At 41.8% G+C, this 18310-nt stretch overlaps 1 protein-coding gene across 4 annotated transcripts in view; it reads right to left on the bottom strand.

The window, feature by feature from the left end:
• The window catches only part of JAK1 (Janus kinase 1), a 156688-nt gene extending 150274 nt beyond the window's left edge, over positions 1 to 6414 (bottom strand). For 2 of the 4 annotated variants that reach the window (XM_044383777.3, XM_048220460.2), the window contains exons 1-2: positions 6142 to 6354; positions 5772 to 5834 (exon numbers count right to left, since the gene is read on the bottom strand). The gene's annotated coding sequence lies outside the window, so the exon portion shown is untranslated. Of the gene's footprint in view, positions 1 to 5771; positions 5835 to 6141 lie in introns of all 4 variants that reach the window. The other 2 variants (XM_048220461.2, XM_048220462.2) reach the window with 2 other exon arrangements.
• Positions 6415 to 18310: the final 11896 nt, after the last annotated feature.

The raw sequence follows: 18310 nt of genomic DNA, 5'->3' as shown, positions 1-18310 counted from the left end.
CTGGAGCTGGACACAAGAGGAGCCACCCGGTTCAAAAATGCAGAAAGAAAAAAGGAACAGTTTCAGGTCTGAAATTCTCGAATTTGCATCAGACACTTCCTGTCAAACACTGAAGTTGCTGGGATAGACTGTGAGAGTTCGTCTCACTAGGCCAGTGCAATTTAATCATTAATCTTCAAGGTTTTCATACCTAATCCCCAGTGATATGGGGCATCTTTGGGGAAGTTTCATTCAAATAAAACTGAAGTTGAACTCAGAAAGGGAACAGAAAAGTGGTTCTAGAAGCTACCTTCTAATTCTGGGTGGGCAGAAAATTGTCTTCTACTCTAATGTAAAGCAACATAGTGGGGCACGTCGGTGGCTTAATCAGTTAAGCATCGGCCTTCAGCTCAGGTCATGATCTCAGGGTCCTGAGATCCAGCCCCATATGGGCTCCCTGCTCAGCAGGGAGTCTGCTCCTCTCTCTCCCTTTGCCCCTCCCCCTTGCTTGTGTGTGTGTGCGTACTCTCTCTCTCTCTAATGATAAAATCTTTAAAATAAATACATAAATAAATAAAATAAAATAACACAGAACAATTTTCTCATCAACCACAATATGATCTAGGAAATCTGAGGCCAAGTCACCAAACTATTTCTAAATGCAATGACTTGCAAGTAGAGACTGACCACAGTGGCTTTGTATCCCTGAAAATCTACTCAAACATACTTCGGGAAGGGAGACGAACACAGCACTCAACATGAAGAACAGTATCTCTCTGACATTAGAAACCATTGAGACAAGGCGAACGTGAACTACAAATATGAAGGCATGGAGAAAGCCTGAGGAAACCAATCTGATTTCTTCTATGGCAGCCCAGATAACAAACTGAAGACACTCCACGCTTACTATATTTATGCTTAAGGCAATTTAAAAAATGAGGTCTTAGCCAAAAAGCCTCTACCTGGCCTTCAAAAAATACTTAAATTTTTTGGATGGGCTATGAAAACTAAATTGTCTACATAAAATCTGTACAGCAGGGACCCGTTTTCAGCAGGTAAGCCTATTTACAAGTAAGAACGTTTTACTTTCATAGCATTGGCCTGTTTTGTTTGAAGAAAATATTTGTCTTTTGATAATTTATATCCACACACATGGTTCACACCCCAATTCACCCTACTTTTGTAGTTCAAAACAAAATAACAACAACAACAACACAGAAACAAAACAAGGGGGATATTCATTTGGTCCTGAGTAAATAGTTACCCCCAGAAAACTAGTAAAAGTAAATACAAATGATCTCTCAGTGAATGAACTTCAATCTATGCCTCAAAGAATTTCTACAGATAAAACCCAAGGAATATGAGCTTAGAGTAAAAAATCCACAAGACACACAAGCAAAGAAGGCAAAGTAAACGAAAGCTAGCACAACAGCCGACAAAGATCAGACCTGCAGCATCGTTGGATATGGAATGGCAACTGGGTATAAAATAAGAAGGTTTAATATTAGTTCATCCAACAAATATTTTTTTGAGTACCTTCTATTTGCCAGGTAATATTCTAAGCTCTGAGGACAAAGCAGCTAACACAACAAATACCCCAGCTCTTAAGGAGGTTACATTTTAGAAGAGGGAGACTAGTAAAATATGTAGCATGGGAGGTGGTGGGGGAAAGCTGAGTGAGAGATACAAAATACTACAATGGAAGATATCTGCTGTACTTACAGCCACATGAGGATTAGCTTTAGGTATGAAGGAAGATCTGAGAATTCTGGGCTTTTTTTTTTTTTTTTTTTTTGACAGAGAGAGAGAGAGAGAGAGAGCACAAGCAGGCAGAGCAGCAGAGGGAGATGGAGAAGCAGGCTCTCCTCTGTACAGGGAGCCTGATGGAGGCCTTGATCCCAGGACCCCGAGATCATGACCTGAGCTGAAGGCAGATGCTTAACTGATTGAGCCACCCAGGCGCCCCGAGTTCTGGTCTTCTTAACATAAACAGGGATGTAGGCAAAAGGAGATTGCAATGCCAGATAGTGGTGGTAAGACCCTTATTGGGGGGTGGGGTGGAGTCTCTTCTCAACAGCACACAGAGTCCTAGGCTTCCCTCTTCACCCCTGCCAATGCCTATGTGAGGGGTAGGGAAGGAATGATCTATCTGAAGCTCAGGTTACATGAGAGATCCCTCTCTTTTCCTGCTGATGGAGGCCTAGAGGCCAGGGGACAGATTGGCTTACCTTTGAACCTTTGTTTCAAGAAATGGAAGTTGGTAGATATGAGCAAGAAACAAGAGACTATACAGAATTGTCCAACAGAACTTCTAAGAAAGAAAAAAAGGATAGAAATTAAAAACTCAAATGCAAAAGGAGACTGGACACAACTGAAAAAAGAATTAGTGAACTAGAAGTCAGATGCTAAAAAACTAGCCAAATGCAGATTCAAAATATGAGAGATTACAAGACTTGGATGATAGAATTAGGTCTAATATACCTGTGATCAAAATTCTCTGAAGAGTTAGCAAAAAATGAGAGAGAGGAAACATTCAAAGAGATAATAGCTGACAATTTTCCAGAATCTTTGAAAGTTATGATCCTGGCCACAGCAGGCATTTAAGTTTTGGACTCCTTGTCTATAAGTAAAAGTTTTTATTAAACCACCTTCTAGAAATATGTCTTTCACTGAACACTACTTTACAGTTTATAAAGGGCCTTCACATACTAAAGTCTATGCTACATGTCTTTAGATTAGTCTAGGATTTGTTTTCCTGATAGGAAACTGAAATAATCTCCAGGCATGCACTAGTATCAAGGCCTTTCTCCTTAAAGCAGAGAAGAGAAAGTTACTCATGACAAAATTTACTGATGATTACTACAGCACACTCTTCAATGTGGTGGACATGGTAGCTACTACTGCTGAATTTGGTTGATTCTCTGCAGTTTCCACTTCGACATTCGTCCAGGATATTGCCTTTGCAAATTTTCCTATCTTTTGTTTTTTCTCCCTAGGAATGATTTTGGGGGTCTATTGAAGACAGTGCTTTTCAGTAGGTTAAGTGGTAAGATCCAATTTCATCATGACCTCGGAAGCTCCATAAATAGCTTTCTCTATTTACTAAGTGAACAAGGTCAGAACCTTCTTAGCATGACATAATAGGCTATTATTTTTATTATTTTGCATTCTGTCACTATTCTCCTTTCCAAGTCTACTCTCAATACAAGCACACAAGACAACTCACAATTTTCCCAAATATATGAACACGTACTAGGCTCTCAGGCCTCCATGCTTCTGTACAGAAAACTCCCTTGACCCTTTCATTGTTCCTCCCTTCTTTTTTCAATGCTCCTCACTCACCTCCTCCCACCTAAAATCCACTGGTCTCAGAATACTCAACTGGTTTTTCAAGAAATGGGCATAAGACATGAACAGACATTTCTCCAAAGAAGACATAAAAATGGCCAACAGACATGAAAAAATGCTCAACATCACTCGGCATTAGAGAAATACACTCAAAACCACAGTGAGATACCACCTCACACCAGTCAGAATGGCAAAAATTAACAAATCAGGAAACGACAGATGTTGGCGAGGATGCAGAGAAAGGGGAACCCTCCTACACTGTTGGTGGGAATGCAAGCTGGTGCAGCCACTCTGGGGAACAGTGTGGAGGCTCCTTAAAAAGTTAAAAATGAGCTACCCTAAGACCCAGCAATTGCACTACTAGATATTTAGCCAAAGGATACAAACATAGTGATTCAAAGGAGCACATGCACCCCAATGTTTATAGCAGCAATGTTCACAATAGCCAAAGTATGGAAAGAGCCCAGATGTCCACTGACAGATGAATGGATAAAGAAGAGGTAGTATATATACACAACGGAATATTACTCAGCCATCAAAAAGAATGAAATCTTGCCGTTTGCAACAACGTGGATGGAACTAGAGAGTATAATGTAAATAAAATAAGTCTCAGAGAAAGACAAACACCATATGACCTCACTAATATGTAGAATTTAAGAAACAAAACAGAAACATAGGGAAAGGGAAGAAAAATAAGACAAAGACAGGGAGACAAACCATAAGAGACTCTTAACTACAGGAAGCAAACTGAGGGTTGCTGGAGGGGAGGGGCGGGAGGATGGGGTATCTGGGTGATGGGCATTAAGGAGGGCACTTGATGTAATGAGCACTGAGTGTTGTATGCGACTGATGAATCACTAAATTCTACATCCGAAACTAATAATACACTATATGTTAATTAAATTGAATTTTTAAAAAACTCAACTGGTTTTTTATGACCCTTCTCAAACTGGGCATCTGACCACCCAAAGCTTTCTCTGACATTTATGGCACCTTGCGCTACAAAGTATTCATCTCTGTATCCAGGCGTGTCTGGCATGTGATGGGTGTTCAATAAATTCTTGGTAAATAAATGGTACAGAAAGTCTGGGAAAACACTGGGGTGGGGATGGGGTGGAGGGAATCAAGCTTAAAAGGTCACTGTAGAGCAATCTTTATCCCTGGACCCAGAAAAACCACATCAAGGAAATTTACCTACATCAATAATTGAGATGTGCTCAAAGATGTAGCTACAAGGCTCACACTTCATTGCTGTCTCAATAGCAAAATCCTGGACACAATTTTAATCCTTCAGTTGACTTCAGCTAAATAAATGCACAATGGAATACTAAATACCCATTTAAAACACATATGGGAAAAAATAGAAACATATATGGAAAATATTTAGGGGCATGTCATGATATTTTATTCAAGGAAAAAAGGCTGTTCAAGGAAAAAAGCAGTGTGTTCAGTCTGCTTACATTTAATGCTATACATCAAATTGTCGATGGTTTCCTCAGTGTGGGATTTCAATTTTTTTTAATCTTCTGATTCTACAAAAAAAAAAAATCTAACTTGTGTACAATGAGTAGTAATTACTTTTGTGATTAAAAAAAGGAGGACTTCGTTTTTAAAGGAGAGAGCCTTGTCCTTTCGTGGTCTGACTTCCCTTTGGAGCTCCAACTCTTCTGACATGCCATTCATAGTCCCAGCATTCCAGGGTGCCCAAGGGAAAAGGGCTGCCCAGGTATTTTAGCCTCATTTCACAAAATAGTGGCTTGGAAGGGAAAAACAGTTGCTCCAGTGCTCAGTGATTTTAAAACCCAAACAGTTCCCAAGATTTGGCAATGACAGAAAACTTGCATTAGCAGGCTTCACTTTTCAAGATAAACTCCTCTCAAAATTCTGTGCTGACCCTGAAATCATTTGCCATGGAAGGGCTCTGTCCCATCCAGGAGAAAATCTGAAAGCCAGCATATTCCTTCCTACCCTAATCTACATTTACTTGGACATTCCACAGCAAGAAGCCCCCCCCAACCCACTCCACTTCCACACACAGACACAACTTTATCTTTTACTGGGCCGCAGCTCTTCCGAAAGGGGCCCAGTCCTAGCCAGCAAAGAGGCCCAGGCCCGGAGGGCTGGCTCCACGCCTGAGGTGCTGGGTCCCTCTCTGGGGGGTGGCAGACAGGCCAGCTGCGAACCCGGGGACTTGACTTCCTCCTTCTTCCCGGAGGTCCCCGCCCACATCACCGTCATCAGGTCTCCGAGGAAGTCACGTTCTGGCCTCAGAGCTGTTCTTAAGCTTCTGGGAGGAAAAGGGAGGTGAGGTGGCAAGAGCCCTTGCACACTTCCAAGAGACAGGGCCCCCAGCTCGCCGTCTGTCACTAATTAGATGGAGATGGGGGTAAGTGATTTTCCCGTCGACTGCGTTAAATCTTTCATCTGTCAGAGAGGGTACTGACCTAAAATGACTGCGTCCCCTCTCCATTGTTAGAAGGGAGAGTGCCCAGATGTCCCCGGGAGCGCTGCAAGAAGAAAAGAGAATTAATATGTATTGAGGATCCTCGAGGTGCTAGCACCATGTAAACACGGTCTTATTTAATCCTCCAATAGATCCTTTATGTTAGGTGTCCCCGATCCCAATATATGGTTTGAAAGCAGAGGCAGAAGCTCTGCGAAATGCTTTCCAACCTTGTCCACTTCGTGATACGCTTGGACCAAAATATTTTTACGGCACACTTGGGCGAAAGTGAGCACCAACCAGAAGCACACTGCGCCCGCTGCCCCAGAAAGAGGGGCTCCACCTCTCAGTGTACCTGTCCCACCTGTTACCTGTTTGCTGCTCACGGGAATGAAAGCCGGGAAGAGGCTGATCCATGAGAAGTAGGACACACAGCTGTGTCAAGACAGACTTGGATTTGCTTCGCAGCTCTGCCTTCGGTTTGACTTCAAGCACGTAACTTGGTATTTTTTGAGCCTGTTTCCTCACCTCTAAGTGACGCTAATAATAGTACGCACGTCACTAGGGCTGTGACATGAGTGATGAACCGGACCAAAAGTTTATCAGCGAGCCTGCGCCCAGAGAGCGCGTCCCGCCTGGGCTCCCCGGGCCACCCCGGCGCAGGCCCCGCGCAGGGGAGCGGGGAGGCGCGGGCCCGGGGCAGCGCGGGGGCGGCGGGGAGGCGCCGGCGGCCCGGGAGGTTCCGGGCTTCCGCGCAGACTTCTGCGTACCCGGACGGCTGCGTCACCGGCCCAGAGCGCGAGCCGGCCGGCGGGGGCGGGGGCGCGGCGCCGCTGGAAGCCCGGGTGTTCTAACCGAAAGTACCGGCCCGGACTTCCCCGCCGCGGTCGCCGCGGTGAGTCTGCGGCACCCCTCCCCCCCGGGTCGCCGCGGGCCGCAGGGGAGCCGCGGCCGCCGTTCCCGCTCTGGCTCCCGCCCCCTCGGCGCGCGGCCCCCGGCGGAGCCCCGCGAGGCGCGCGGGGGCGGTCTCTGGCGCCGAGAAGGGGCGGCCCCCACGCGCTTCTCCACCCTCGGCCTCTGCTCGAAGCGAGGCTCTCTTGGCCCGGGCTTGGGGCCATCCGGATCCCCGCCGTCCCGGCCGCGCCGTCGCGCCTCACGGTTCCCTAGGGAGGAAAAAAAATTTGGCACTGTGGCAGCCTCCCCCGCTTATTTCCACCCCGGCCGCCCGCCCGACTCGCCCCATTGCACAATTCCTGCCGTGGAATTGCCGCGTGACTCGGACGGAGCCCAAAAATGTTTCCCAGGTTGCCTCCGCCGAGAAAGGAGCGGCTGGGTATCCCGCTCTGACCCCAGGCGCCCTTTAAATTCTATTTCTCCGGGTGACTGGGTAGCCCTTTACCAAGCAGAGCTCGCCCTTTTCAGAGAAAGAACAGCTCACTAGCCCGCCGTACGTCCGCCCTACGTTGATTGCAACCGACACGTTTCTTTTCCCCGTGTATATTTTCAGTGAAACACTCTATTGGGGGAAGAATTCAGGAGCTGGTTTTAAAGGAGGACGAGGAGTGAATGCTTAAAGTCGTGGAGACAAAATTTTGAGCTCTCCGAAAATCAGTGTTAGCACTGATGGTGCACAGTAGGCACTGGATAGATAGGGGCTGAATGAACGATGGAAGGAGGGATTTAGATGGCTCTGTGTAGACCAACGCTTTCATTTTGCAGATGAGGAAATTTAGAGGTTAAGTGACTTGCCCAGGGTCGCCTAGCTGATTAATGTGGAAGGCGGGAATAGAATTTGTCTCTCGTTTCAACGTGAAATACTTACTAATTATGAGACGGGTGTACCTTTCCCTCTACAGGAAAATAAAACACCTTCTGCAGTCATCTCTGCAAATCCTTACTCTATGCCCTCTTCCTTCCCATCTACAACAAACAGAACAAAGCAACAACTCCCAAACACGATACATGCATGTAATAGGCTGAATTTGGCAATGCCAAAGCAAGATGTTCGCAAGGTACTTTTTGTCTTATCCCCGTAAGTTAATCATAAAATAGGCGAAGAAGAAGAAGAAGAAGAAGAAGAAGAAGAAAAGGAAGGAAGGAAGGGAGGGAGGAGGGAGGGAAGAAAGGAGGGAAAGGGAGGGTGGGTGAGAGGGAGGAAGGAAGAAAGAGAGGAAGGAAGAAAGAGAACAGAAAAAGAAAGAGAAAAAGAAAAAGAAACAACAGTGCTTCTCCAAAATGGTATGGAAGATACCATTTGCCACTAGCCTTTCTTTTATAAGTACAGTGTTTGGTGTTTTGCATGGGAACTGCTAGACTTGTGAGTAACTGTCAGGGTTGCTCTGAGACTGGTCAGATATTTTGCTCAGGCTCAGAATAGATGTGTAGCTCATCTTTCAGAAGAGACAAGCTGCAATCTGTGAGAACACAAGGGACTTCAACGACAGTCATGCAGATGGCTGGACAGCTTGTTGTCTTTGAAGTTTCAAGGCTGACCAAGTATACCAAATGTCTAATTTAGGGAACAGAATTGCCAAACAAGTTGATGTTAAGGTCGAAGGAATCAAAACTGTAAGTGGCAATCATGAGTAAAACTTCATTCTTTTGTGGGTTGTCAACAATAGTTTCCACAATGATGATGATGATAGTTACAACAATAACATCCAAATACAAATTCTTCTCCAAGAAGATGGGGGGGTTGCAGTGATAGAATCAAATTATGAAATGTCTCATCTTGTAGGTCAGCCAGATACACTCTGACCCGGAGCAATCTGTTTTTTAACTCTGCTGTCTCTACCCTGTCTCTACCTCTGATATCTTGAAGGTGAGAATGAATACAAAATTGCTTAGAAAAATTTGAAATTCTAGACAGCCAAGGTAGAATATGTCAATTTTGGTTTGATAATCCTACCCAATGTTCATGAAATCAAAGCATCACCTCCCGTGCTTTCCCACTTTGCAGTTCCCGCTTGGCCAGTCATTATACCAGGCTACAGAACCTGAACTTTAGAAACACAAAATGTTGGCCCCTATTACCGCACTGCTTTGCTGCTTGAGAAAAGGCATCTGATCAAACAAAAGCCACCTTTTCCAACTGAGATCTTAAGAATAACAACCTGTTTGGATGCAGGTGAAATTTTTTGTATATTGCATATTTCACTCAACACCGTTGTGTAACTCCTGTCAAATTTTTGCAAGGAAAATACCTCAGGACAATCTCAATTGTTATCAACATTAATTAATTTAGCTCTGAGATACTTATCAGTCATGGTATAGCATTTTGGAATTTTGGGTAGAAAAGGTGTAATTATACTCCTTCATTTTATAGATGAGAAACTGAAGGCGATTGAAATTCAACAGTAGATGGAGTTCCTGACACAGTCAAAACCAGAACTGAACGTTCTGATTTGCCACGTGTCTTACAAAATCATCATCACAGACTTCATTTCAGTGTGTGGTTCTGCGTGAGGCATGGTGCTTGGAACTGGGGATAGGAAAGGTATAAGGTAGAAGGGGTTTGCAAAGATTTTATAGTCTAATTGGTGATGTAGGTCAATGTTTCTCAAACTTTACTGTCCACAGGAATCACCTAGCGAGCTTGGTAAAATGCAGCTGCTGATTTATTGGTTCTGGGGTGGGACGTGCTTTGCCACTAACATGCTCCAAGGAGACACCATTTCTGCTGCTCCGCAGACTAGACTTTGAGTAGCAAAGTGTAGGACATATAAAGCTAATTAACAGTCTAGCAACCTAAGAGAAACAAAAAGAATAATAGAATCTTCTTAGCCTGTTTGAAATGGATGTTACAAAGCTCATGCTCCTTACTTCTAAGAATGTCCCTCAGAGGCTCAGAACACATTTACTGTTAAAACCTATTTTTGTCTCTGGGAGTGCAACATATAGGAATTAAGGAAATAGTGGGGCAAGGAGAAAGAAAGGAGAAAAGTGATGGCAAGAAATACCATCAAAGGAAGACATAGAGACACCATAAAAATTTTTTTGAAAAAATGTAAACTTATGGCAGCCAAGATATCAATACTTCTGGAGAGTATCAATAAAAATTGATGTTGAGCAATGGATTCAGAGCCAAGCAGTCTTAATTCAAGTTCTGGTAGGCCATTTAGTAACTATATGATCTTTAGGCATATATGTAACATGTTTAGCTTCAGTTTCCCTATCAAGAAAAAAAAAAGAGATAATACCTCGAATCTCCCTAGATTGAATAATTCTATAGTAAAGCACTTGACACAGACACTTTGAAGAATGTACAAAGCTTCACAATGTAGCTTAGGTTTAGAAACTCAGCAATTTTATTAAAAGCAATGCAGTAACAAATAATTCCAATCTTACACAAACTACTTCAGAGAATAGAAAAAGTAGGTACCCTCCGTGACTAATTTTATGAGACTGTTGTAACCTAACTACAATAACCTAATTAGGATAATGCATACAAGAAAGGAAAATAAAAGGCCCATAATCACTCGTTAGCATAACTCCTAAAATGCAGAGAGGAAGGTTAGTTTAACATTAGAAAATCAATTAATGTAATTAATGTGATTAACAGATTAGAGGAGAAAAATCATATGATCATCTCAATTTCAGGAGAAAAAAAGCCTACATCAAATACTACGCTTAACGGTGAAATGCTGAAAGTATTCCTTTAGAGATTTGAAACAAAACAGGATTGCCTGACATAATCATTCAAATTTAACGTTATTTTGGAAGTCCTAGTCAGTATTTTTGGTTTTTTACATTTTTTCCCCAGCCATTCTTTTTGTTTTACCTTGACATTAAAGGTAGGAAAAATACACACACACACACACACACACACACACACACTCATTGGAAAGGACAAAACAAAACGCATTATTTGCAAATGATTTGATTGTATATGCAGAAAACCTAAAAGAATTTATAGATAAATGATAAGAATTTATAAGAGAGGTTAGCAAGATCGTAGGATTCAAAATCAGTATTATTATGGTAGGCAGAATGAAGTCCCTCTCCCCTACAAAGATGTCCAAATCCCTGAAACCTGTGGATTTTTGCCTTACATATCAAAAATGACTTTGTAGATGTGATTAAATTAAGATGATTGTATTATCCTAGATTATCTGGGTGAGCCAAATGTAAAACTTAAAACTGAAAAATTGTGTCTCAAAAGTCAGTCAACCTATTGTTGCTGGCTTTGAAGGGGGAGAAGGGGGCTACAAGCCAAGGCATGTGGGCAGCTCTAGAAACTGGAAAGGCCAAGGAAGCAGATTCTCCCCTAGAGCCTCCAGAAAGCAGCAAAGCCTCCAACATCTTGATTTTAAGCCCAGTGGAACCGATTTTGGACATCTGACCTACAGAACTGTGAGATAATAAATTTCTGTCATTTTATACCACTAAGTTTGTGGCACCTTGTTACAGTAGCCTTAGAATAATACAATTACAAAGTAATTCATTTCTAGATACCAGTTCACAAATGAAAGGCAACACCTAGCACGTTTGTGGTAGCATCCACATTTATATGTTAAAAAATTACCCAGGAATAAATCTAACTAAATATATGCAAGAAAATCATAAAACATTATTGAATGTTGTTGAATAGATAAATGGAGATATGCTATGTTCATGGACTTGAAGATTTAATATTTAAAGATGTGAATTCTTCCCCAAACTAACCTATAGATTTAGTTACAACTCCAGTTAAAATCCCAACAGACTTTTTTTGGTGGAACTTGACAACTTGATTCTAAAATAAGTCAAAAGGCCAAAAATAGCCAAGACATTCTTGAAGAAGAAGGAGGGGCTTGCCATTAAGATACTAAAATGCAGGGGCCCCTGGGTGGCTCAGTCGATAAGCCTCTGCCTTTGGCTCAGGGTGTGATCCCAGCATTCTGGGATCGAGCCCCGCATCGGGCTTTTCCGCTGGGAGCCTGCGTCTTCCTCTCCCACTCCCCCTGCTTGTGTTCCCTCTCTCACTGGCTGTCTCTATCTCTGTCAAATAAATAAATAAAATCTTAAAAAAAAAAGATACTAAAATGCATAAAGTCATTATAATGAAGATAATATGGTAATGGTCCAAGCATAGAAGAATAAATCAATGAATCTGAAGAGAGAGGGCAGACCTAGATCCACAAATATATAGGCAAAGGGGGACGCAGAATAAAGGAGAAATGATGGAGCCCACAAGAAACAGTGCTGAGATGTCTGGGTATTTATAGTTACAAAAATAAAATTGGATCCTTACTTCATACCATACATATAAATAATCTCCAAGTGAATTAAAAAATCTAATGTAAAAGGCAAACCATAAAAATTTTTCCCTGGGGTAGGGAAAGTTTTCTTCAGACATAAAATGTATAAACATAAGAGAAAAGATTGGTAAATTAGACTACATTAAAATTGAGAACATTTATTCATCAAAAAACTTCATAAGATACCCACCATCCACTGGAAGAAGATGACTATTTGCAACACATTTAAAGTGATAAAAGAGTAGTAACAAAAATACACAAAGAGGGGCGCCTGGGTGGCTCAGTCAGTGAAGTGTCTGACTCTTGATTTCAGCTCAGGTCATGATCTCAGGGTTGTGGGATGGAGCCCTGAATCAGGCTCTGCGCTTAGTGGGGAGTCTGCTTAAGATTCTGTCTCTCCCTCTGCCCTTCTCTCCTCTCTCTCTCTCTCTCAAATAAATAAATAAATAAATAAATAAATCTTAAAAAAATAGACACAGAGAATACTTAGAAATTAGTAACAAACACAAAAAAGGAAAATGGACAAAAGACTAAATAAAACAGAAACTTCACAAAAGGAGAAACTCAAATAGCCAGTAAACATATGAAAAGATGCTCAACGTTAGCAGTAAGGCCTAAAATGCAAAGTAAAACCACACTGAAATATTTTTATATATCCGTCAGATTGATGAAAGTAAGTTTGGCTGTTCCAAATGTAGAAACTACCATGGAACAATGGGAACTTATACATCACAGATTAGAGCATAAATTTGCGGGGCGCTTGGGTGGCTCAGTTGGCTAAGTGTCCAACTCTTGATTTTAGCTCAGGTCATGATCTCAGTGTTATGGGATCGCACCCTGCCTTGGGCTCCATGCTCAGTGGGGAGTCTTCTTGAGATTGTCTCCCTCTCCCTCTGCCCCTCCCTCCTCAAATAAATAAATAAATAAATAAATCTTTTTTAAAAAAAGCACAAATTTGTATAAGCACTTAAAAAAACAGTTTGGCTTTACCTCGGAAGACTGAACATGTCAGTATCCTACGACTTTACAATTCTGCTCCAAGTTATATACCTTCAATTAGAAACTCTGGCACTAGGAAATATATACATGGATGTTGATAGCAGCATCGTTCATAATAACAGCAAGTTGGAAGCAATCCAAATGTCCACCAAGGGTTGAATATATAATTAATTATTGTACATGCATAAAAGGAACTACTGTACAGCAATGAAAAACACAGGAACACAGATAATACAAGCACAAGGTTGAAAGAAGCAAACCCCTGAAGAAAATACACAATATGATTCTGTTTATACTAAGTTCAAAACAGACAAAACTAAACACTCTTGTTTAGGGATGAGCATAGGTCCTAAAACTAAAGAAACCAAAGGGATAATTATCCTAAAAATCAGAACATTGATTACCTCAGCAGTGTAGGGAGGGGAAAGCAACTGAGGAGGCCCACACAGGAAGTTTCTTTGACAAGGAAAACGTTCTTTTCTTAACCTGGGGGAGCTAGGCAGAATGGTTACTTTATTTTTATTCTGCGGAATGTACATGTATGTCTTATACATTCTCAGGTAAGCATGACTACTTTAAACAAAAACTATTCAATTAAAAACAAAACAAATAAAAAAATTACACTGGAGGTTTTGTAGGTGGCAAAAAGGGGCTTAGTTCTAAACCAAACAACCAAAATAAGATCCTCATAAGTTTAGTAGTAAATATGATTTGCAAACTCTTTGATCGGACACCAGCTACACCCATTTTAGGACATCCCACAACTAAATCTGTTTCACCGACCTTGAGTCGGTACTAACATAGAGGTAAACAATGAGTATGGGCTTTATAGCAAGAGAGATTTTATCTCTGCACACAGGTGAGAGAAGCCACAGAGAAAAATCTGTTTCTTCTCATGGAGAGAATTGAACATGGTAAAATTAAATCTTATTTGGTAACCTAATTGATGAATCATTAAGCCCCATGAGTAGCTCACTAAATCATAAACTTAGCTTTCCCTTCTGCAAAGACTGAAATAGCTTACAGTCTAGCATCTGAATTTGAAAATATCTTTAAGTCTAGGTGGTTTGCTTCACAGTTTTTCTCGAATTAAAATAGTCTCCATTCTTAAAGGGGGAACTCATCTGATGTCTCATTTTCCTCTTGAAAAAGGGGGCTTATTTTATTCTGTTTTAGTGGCAGGTGCTCATTATGTTAGACGAACCTAGAGACTCACTGAATTATGCCTTGGATGTAAAATGACTGATCTTCATAATGTGTAGTTTGAATCATCCAGAGATGATTAAACAGTCATGCACTTGGTTTAATAAGCTAGGTAATGTTTGCCATCTGCCTTAGAAAGGTCCATCCAAGATGGTTCAAATTTTAAAAAAAAGCGTTCATCTTTATCTTCCTCATCTAGAATTCCTGTTTGCACAGTAATGCTGGAGAGTCCTGATTTTGAAACAAAGTGGCCAAAATGAATCGTTTTAAGTTGCAGGTTTAAATTCCAAGTTCCACTAGTGCGTGCAGGTGCAAGCCCTCACACATCAGAGTATCTGGGGCTCAACGTTCCAGGAAGATACAATGGGATCCACTTTTATGAATGTAAATAGTTAAAACCAGCTTTAGTAAACCCAGTTTTGACAGACTCCAAGGCAGGAATGTAACTGGGTCATTGGATGGAAGAAAATCCAAGGTGCTATTTTGGGAAAACACCCAGACTGTGTCTCATCTCTCTATAATTCCATCTCATTCTTCTGTCTCTACCAGCCAGCTTTGGCTGCATTTCTTGCCCTCATGGATCAGATAACCATCTCACAGATCCCATGGTGACCCAAGTCTGGCCACCTAAAGAGATGCTCATTGTTAGTCCCAATTCCAAGTTCCACAGGGAGACTGTGATTTGCACAGCTTGAGTCTAGTGTCAACTCCTGGTCCAAACGATTGTGATCAAGTAGGAAACCAGGGGCCCACTCTATGGGATGGACAGACCACCCCACTGTTACCCACTACAGAAGGGTAGGACAGAAATGCTGAGGGGATTAGGAAGACCTTTACTAGTCAAAGGCCTGAAGGCAAAAATGTGTATGGTGTGTTCTAGTAATATTGCATAAGATAATTTGTCTAGGTATGGAGTTTGTGCAAAAGCACTAAGCAACAAAATTGCAGAAATAGTTTGAGCTCACATTGGAGAAATTCCTGGATGTCAAGCTAAAAGGTTTAAACTTCTGTAGACTCAGAAATTTAAACCCAACATGAAGCCCAATGCAGGCCTCAAACTCACAACCTGAGATCAAGACCTGAGCTGAAATCAAGAGTTGGGCATTTACCCAACTGAGCCACGCAGGCACCCCTCCATAGACTTTTTCATGAGACCTTTATAGGTTCAATGAGTATAACAGGTCTTAATCAAAAACATGTATATTCATGAAGTCTTCGAAGGCTAGAAAGTCCATTTAAATGTTCATGTTTATTACACAATTGTTTATAATAATAAAAAGTTGGAATCACCATGGATGGCCATCAATAGAAGAATGCTTACAGAATTGACAGAGTATCTGTCCTACAAAATTTCCTCTGGTCATTAAAAGGAAATGTAAAGCTGTGATCACTAACATGAAAAGCCCTGTTAACTATTAACAATAAAATCATTAACAGAAAAAGCAAGTAAAGTAGCAGATATGTATAATACGATTCCATTTATAGTGAAGTATTTTAAAAATACATAGCTTTTTAAATAGGTAGAAAATTTTCTGAAAGAACGTTCCTGAAACTGTTAAAGTGGTTTCCTCTGGGGAAGGAAGTGGGATGAATGAGTGGGTGGGGTAGAGATGAAGAGTGACATTCTCTTTACTACATGTGTCATATGCTTAAAGAGATAAAAGTACAAATACATCATTAAACATTTTTTTAAGTTAATTTCATTTTCAGTAAGACAGGCATAAGGCTATGTACTTAGACTCAGAAATTAGAATAATATTACCTTTCATTTCTGAAGCAGCTTGCAGTTGACAGCTGTGATAACTAGCTCTTGCTATGTTCCAGGTATCTTGTAAAGCTTTCCACATGCTAACTCATTTAAACCTCACAAGGACCCTGCGAGTTAGGTGCTGTTCTTCTCCCGTCTTACTGATGAGGAAGCTGAAGCACAGAGATGAGCTCGTGGCTCAGGCTCACACAGCCAGTACGGGGCAGAGCTGAGATTTGAAGGCAGGTATTTTGCCTCTTGAGTCTCAGCTCTTGGTCACTTTGGCTAAACGACACTTACACAAAAGCATTTTCACATATATTGACTTGTGTGCCCCCAAGCATCTATTGTCCCCCCTGTTACATGGGCGAAAACGAGGACCCATACCTCAGTGTACCGTAATTGCCTGTTTTCACGTTCAAGCACCCACTAGACTCTGAGCTCTACCATGCAGGAATCGCGGTTTTGTTGTTGGTTTTTACACACTGGCACATAGGAAGGGGGCGATACATAATTTTGAATACTGTGGTGGCTCAAAATGTCCGCAAATTCTTTGACCCCACCTTTAAGAGGTTGAGCCTAATTCCCCTAACCTTGAGTATGAGCTGGACTTAGTGGCCCATTTCTGATGAACAGAATGAAACAAAAGTGGCAATGTGTGACTTCAGAGACGAGGACATCATAGGCACGATTGCTTCCCACTCCCTCTCTTATCTCTTAGATTAGTTGTTCTGAGAGAAGCCAGTCGCCCTGTCCGGAGATACTGAGGCATCCTGCTAATAGCCATGGGAATAAACTTGGAAGTTCAGCTCAGTCAAGCCTTCAGGAGATTGTGGCCCTCTCTCTCATCTGTCTGTAACGTCCTAGGAGATCCTGAGTCAAAATCACCAAACTAAGCCACTTCCAAATGTTATGACCTATGGAAACTATGAAATAATAAGTATTCATTATCTTAAGCCACTAAATATTGGCATAACTTATTACAACAGCAATAAATAATACAAATGCTTTTGTTTAAAAAATAATATACATATATATCTGAAACTTGGATATTTATGGAACATATTAATATACTTTTTCTTTTTCTAAAGATTTATTAGAGAGAGGGAGAGTGTGTGAGTTGGGGGAGAGGCAGAGGGAGAGTGAGACAGGGAATCCTGAGGTGAGCAGGGAGCCCAACACAGGGCTCAATCCATGACCCATGAGATAATAACCTGAGCTGAAACCATGAGTTGGATGCTCACTCGACTGAGCTACCCAGGTGCCCCAAATATGCTTTTTTAAAATGTTTTCATGGGTATGATCTTTTTTTAGTTGGCCTGAAGCATCTATTGGCCTGAGAGTGGCATGTGGAGGGTGGGATTAGGATTGTTAAAGCAGGAATTAATAAAGGAAGGGTTAAAAATCAGCTTCTGACATCCAAAATAGGATTTTTGATCACAATAGTTATTTAGGAAGCCGGAAAAAAAGGTGAGAGAGAAGAAATTTTCCACCTTTCTTTTCCTACCATTGACATATCAAGGGTTAAGCCTGGTAGACTAGACCATGGACTTTCTTTTTTAGCACAGTGAAACAACTGTGTCCACCTATAATGATGAGACCATTGAGCTTGCTGTCCTTGGACAGAACGCAGATATGATGTTGAGGAAGTGGGCTGCTTCAGCCTTCTTCCTGTGCCAATGAATTGTGGGCAGAAGTTGGAGTTGGAGTTACGAAAGCCAGTTAGTGAGAGGTTTTCTTGATCCCAGGAGTAAGTCCCAGAGAGGAAAGGGGTGTGAGATTGGTTGAGGGGAAGGCTAAGACCAGAGAGCTTCTCCTCTGCTTCCCACTTGGGATTCAAGAAGGAAATCACTGATTAAGGTGAGTCAGCAGCACAGAGAGTTGGCCCAGAGGAGGAAAGAGAGCAGAATAGAGGGCACAAAGAGTGCCCAATTTGAGCCCCATTAGCTCCTGTGTGGTGGGGAATGGACTCAAGTCTTCCTGCATCTTCTGTAAAGGGACAGAGAACATGGCTCAGTTGAGAGATAATAGCTCTGCCATGAAAGTGGTCAAGGTGACGACGCCCAGTAGAAGTGGAGATGAAGACAATGAATAGAGGATGTGGCAGAGAATCAAAGAAGTCTGTGGTGCTGGTGCTGATGAGAACCATGGTGGACCAATGTCAGCTGAGGTATACCACCTGCTCCTGACCAAGTGGGGAAAAATGACGATCCTATGAAATACTCCACTTTGACTTGAGCAACAGATAAGAGCAGAAAACCAGAGATACAACTGTGAGAGCTCAGTGGACACCAGACCAGGAGCTAGTCTCAGGAGCAGCTTACTTCAGACACTTGACTACAGAAACTGAGA

Source organism: Ursus arctos, unplaced genomic scaffold, assembly GCF_023065955.2.
Source record: "Ursus arctos isolate Adak ecotype North America unplaced genomic scaffold, UrsArc2.0 scaffold_12, whole genome shotgun sequence".
NCBI classification, from domain to species: domain Eukaryota; kingdom Metazoa; phylum Chordata; class Mammalia; order Carnivora; family Ursidae; genus Ursus; species Ursus arctos.
Note: the sequence above shows the minus strand (reverse complement) of the source record. Positions and strands in the feature narration are given on the sequence as shown.